We start from the raw sequence: 5,110 nt of genomic DNA, 5'->3' as shown, positions 1-5,110 counted from the left end.
TTTTGATGCATCTTTCCCTCCAGAAAATAAGCTCTGTGATGACTGGGACTATGATTTCTTCATTGGTATACCTTTAGCACCTTTTATAGGGCCCAAAGCTTATTAAGTGCTCAAAAGTATTTGTGAGTGAGTGAGTGAATGAAGAATATTAACATTAAGGCTCTCCTCTTCTTCCAGCTCAATTCATTTTAGCTACATGATCAACTTCAAAAATTTTTGAGATACACATTATGTATTTAGATCAGAACTGAAACTGGAAAGAATTACAATCAACAAGTGCTCTGTTTTAGTAATCCAAATTTATAGCTAGATGTTTTCTTGGCAATTATGCGAACTTCATTTTACAAATGAAGAGAGACCCAAGGACAACTGGCTGGCTGAGGGCTACACAGGGCTGAAGTTCAGCTCCCCCCTTCGGAGCCCAGAGTATTGTCTGCTATATACCATAATGACTTCTCCTCTTTAGTATTCCTAATTTCATGTACATTTTAGGAATCATTGTGGAAAAAGTAACTAATGTGGGCAATCCTCCCTTTTTGTTGAGCTTAGAAAATGACATGGCTCCACATCTTTGGTCATATATGGTGTAAGTATTAGCCTCATGAATTATGCACATATGAAAGAAATTGGCTTATAGCTGTTCATTAGTCTCTATTCCCCTTTATGAGATGTGGTTCTCCTGAGAAGATCCAGCCCAATCTCACAATTTGTTATTTGAAGTCCTAGAATTACTCGTTACAAAAAAGTTTTACCAAATCATTACCAATCATTATGTTCCTATCCTCTATTGACAGTATAACATCCAATTAGGCAATATTGGGTTCCTTGAAGGTTGAAACATTCATCATTTTGGCAAATAAAAAGTAGTTTCTGGGGCACCTGAGTGGCTCAAAGGCTTAAGCGTCTGATTTTTTATTTTGGCTCAGCTCATGATCTTACAGCTCATGAAATTGAGACTGACATTGGGCTTGTGCTGTCAGTGTGGAGTCTGCTTGGGATTCTCTGTCTCCCTCTCTCTCTCCTTCCCCCACTCACCATCTCTCTCTCTCTCTCTCTCTCTCTCTCTCTCTGTCTCTCAAATAAATAAATATTTAAAAAATACAAGTGGTTTCTAGAGTCACTAACCAAAGCACAGCTAAATTCATCTTATCTGGGGAGATATCAATGCCTTTGAATTTTTTTTATTAATAGTTTATTGCCAAGTTGGTTTCCATATAACACCCAGTACTCTTCTCCACAAGTGCCCCCCTCCATGACCATCACTCCCCCTTCCCCTTTCCTCCTCTCTCTTCAGCCTCAGTTTGTTTTCAGTATTCAAGAGTCTCTTATGATTTGCCTTCCTTCCTCTCCCTAACTTTCTCCCCCGCCCTTCTCATGGTCCCTTGTTAGGTTTCTCCTGTTAGACCTATGAGTGCAAACATATGGTATCTGTCCTTCTCTGCCTGAGTTATTTCGCTTAGCATGACACCCTCGAGGTCCATCCACTTTGCTACAAATGGCCCAATTTTATTCTTTCTCATTTCCATGTAGTACTCCATTGTGTATATATACCACATCTTCTTGATCCACTCATCAGGTGATGGACATTTAGGCTCTTTTCATGATTTGGCTATTGTTGAAAGTGCTACTATGAACATTGGGATACATCAGCACTTCTGTATCCGTTGGGTAGATCCCCAAAAGACTTGGGATTTTTAAAAGAAAATTTAAAATCATCTTGTGCTGAAACTATTATTGCCAACTAAATGGTTCTGTATTCTAGATTCTTCTGACCTTAAAAGAATTTCTATAGTATTTCTCCTTGTTCTTACTTCTGTGAGACTGGCAATCAAAAAAGTGAGTCATTAGTTAGGCTTCTCTTTGGGACAGGGATATTATTTGCAAATAGGTGCTACCTGGAGATTCTATTTTGAGATTGGAAAGACTTGCAGCAAGTTTTTTTGGAACGTATTTGCAAAGACATTTGACAGAAAGGAGGAAGGTGTAGACCTAGATATCCAGGGGGGACATCAGCTATGCTGAGGCCATCTAGAGCATCAAACCTCATTGGGAGAAATCTGGAAGGCTTACCAGCCAGCAATGTAAGAGACCAGGAAGAGGGATTGAGTCTGTGCAAGGGGTGAGAGAAGGCACCTTCTCATCATTAACCTGAATAAGAATGGCACAAATAATGCTCTTCAGACAAGGGGAGTGCAACTAAATCCTGGCAAAGTGACTTTTTCATTTGTTTGTTTGTGTGAGGTTTTGTTGGGGGGGCGGGGGGGACAGGGGGCAGGGGCAGATCTATTTTTACGTGCAATGCAATTCTGTGGGAAATATCTGGAACTCCGCTTTTTTTTCCTCTCCCTGTATGGGAATACAACTGAATGAAAATTTATTATTGTAGGAGACTTAATTTGTTTCCTTTAAAAAACAAAGGTACTCAGGTTTTATTCGCCAACAGCTCCTCCCTGCCTGGTGCTGCTCCCCGTTCTGCACTCCCGCAGTCAGGGGAGGCCTCTCCTGGGAGCAGCGGTCAGTGAGCCCGTTGTGGGCCTCCCCGGGGGCCTGCAGGTCCAACCAGGCCAGCCGTTCCTTCCGCAGGTGTCCTAGCACTTGCCGCACTTGCCTGGCCTCCTGCTCAAGAGTGGCTTTGACATCCCTGTTGGTCACGTAGCCACGTTTCTCCGCCAGCTGCAGCGCCACATGTGATCCACACTGAGCTCGGCTGGAACAGACTGAATGAGGTAGGCGCCGCCCACAGGGATGATGCTGGAAGCCCGCGGCAGGTGCCTTTAGGTTCTTCATGACCCTAATATTAGATCAGGTTGTCTGAAGTGATATCCTGTGTGAATCTCCCCTTTCCTTTTAACACCTGTTGATGTTGTTTCTCCAGTGTTATCATCCCTCCGTTCCTGTGCTTTAGGATCAGGCACACTTGAATAATCTGGACTCCCAGCTCAGATGAATCTCCCACACCTACCATCTTGGACCAAAATCCTTTTCCAGAGGGCAGAGGATCAGCCCAGTGGTGGCACACACGTCCTGGAAATGCATCCAGAATTCGGGATTCTTCCGAGTCTCCTGTTTTGTGCTGCTGACAAATTCCTCCAGGTTTTCCCTCCATGCTTTTGAACATGTCCAACTGCTTTGGCCAGGGCTAGCTGGTCCTCAGCCAAGGCAGTTCCTCACATCTCATACTTGGCCTCGGCAAGATTCTTCTTGGTGATGGCACCAGCTCCCACCCTGCGTCAATGCATCCCTGCCCTGGGTTCATGGACTGCCCCGCTGTGAGGACTCGGGTCTCCCCATTATTATAAGGCATTTTAGTTAAGACCTTTCTAAATGGTAAAGACAGAACATCCTACTCAAACTGACTTACTTAGGAGAAGGAATTTATGGGATTATGTGACTAAATTCTAGGGATAGTGTGGGATTTCAACACAGATTCAGGGTCCAAAAGGTATCATTAGGATATGGTTTTTCTTCATCTCTCATCTCTGCCTTCCACTTATTAGCTTCAGCCTCAGGTTCCATGTGGGAAAAAATGAGTGCAGAAATTCCAGCTTTATATTATCTTGGGTCCAGGTCCATTGAGAAAGAGTGTCTGCCCTTATCCCAAAGCTTCAGCAAAGATTTCATTGAATCTTAGAAGGTGCTGTGGGCATGTGTCCATCCCTTTACCCAAATCTACAGCCTAGAGTATATTAGGCTTTCATTGGCCAGAGCACCTCTGGGTTGGAAATGGGAAAATCACCAGAACCACTGGGACTGGGAATGGAGCTGAAGTCCCTAACTAAACCTCAAGGGCTGTTATAAAGAATAGTAAAAGCCCAAATAATCAAAAATGTCCACAAAATAGGGAAAATCTAAAGTTTATTCATATTCAGATTTACTACATTCCATACTGTGTGACTTCTGATACATTTCACAACTGTAGGGGACAGCAATGGGCATTGCCCAAAGACTGAGAGAATGAGCCACATTGGCTTGGTAGAAGGCATAGAGAACTAGGCTTCATAATTGCTGAGTAATAATCCTGTTTTGATCACTAAGTTTTCCACATGATCATGAGTAATTCATCTTACCTTTCTGGTTCTCAGGCTTTTTTCCCCCCCTCATCTGGTAGATGAAAGAAACAACTGCCTGCATTACTTATCTCAACGGGTTATTCTGTGGCTAAAATCTCATTAAAACACTGCAGGATGAGGCACATGGTTATATTAGTTTATCAAGAGACATATTTCCATATAATTATTACATATTTTGTTTTAGTAAAAGATGATAAGGCTAATTCACCCAATGAGTTTCACTTCAAATGGTTATGCAGTTCTTAGAATTCCTGACTGCACAATTGAGACAAGTTTCTTTTATTGGGTTCAACAACTGAGTCCATAGTTTAACCAGCGATTCATTTACTGACCTCTTACTAACAAGGAACATTTGAAGGGTTTGCATAACATTTGAGATGCAGGCATCCATTAACAGATTTTAGTTTTATTTTTATTCATTCCTTCCACAGATATGTTTGATGCCTACTAGGTGATTCACAGTATAGATGTGGGTCTCCATATAGCTTAGAGTTAAGGTGGCATTAAGTATTAAACTAAGAGTCACACAAATGAAAACAGAATCACAAACTGACAAAATCTGTAAAACATTTTCTGATGGAGAGGAATGAAGGAAGGAGGCCTCTCTGTTGAAGTGACATTTAATCTGAAATCCAAATGATGAATAGATTAGTCATTAGAAAGATTAGTCATTAGACAGTTGTGATGGTGGGAATCACGAATAAGAACCAGGAAGCTACAGAGGAAGATGCTAGCATAAGAGTCCCCTATTAAATGTCTGTTGTTTTTGTTCACCCAGCATCCCTACCCCCCTTCTTTTGGTAATCCAAACTTTCTCTCTTGTGGGGAACTCATGTCCTATAGTAAGACAGATCTCTGACTGAGACTGATCCATCACAGCACTCTCCTTCCCGGGCAAGGGTGTTTGGTTCCTTTCAAGCTAACTAGCCAAGATGTTCCATGGAATTTTTCTTACAGAATATCGAAAACACAGAACCATTTAGCTGTGGTTACTAAGCTAAGAATGTGTAAAAATGTGAGAACCCACTATACAGTGAGAG

At 42.0% G+C, this 5,110-nt stretch overlaps 1 pseudogene; it reads right to left on the bottom strand.

Moving 5' to 3' along the window:
• Positions 1–2,391: 2,391 nt before the first annotated feature.
• LOC115301723 lies at positions 2,392–3,239 on the bottom strand (annotated as a pseudogene).
• Positions 3,240–5,110: the final 1,871 nt, after the last annotated feature.

Source organism: Suricata suricatta, chromosome 1 (assembly GCF_006229205.1).
Source record: "Suricata suricatta isolate VVHF042 chromosome 1, meerkat_22Aug2017_6uvM2_HiC, whole genome shotgun sequence".
Taxonomy (NCBI): Eukaryota; Metazoa; Chordata; class Mammalia; order Carnivora; family Herpestidae; genus Suricata; species Suricata suricatta.
The sequence above is the reverse complement of the archived record's forward strand: the minus strand, read 5'-3'. Positions and strand labels throughout refer to the sequence as shown.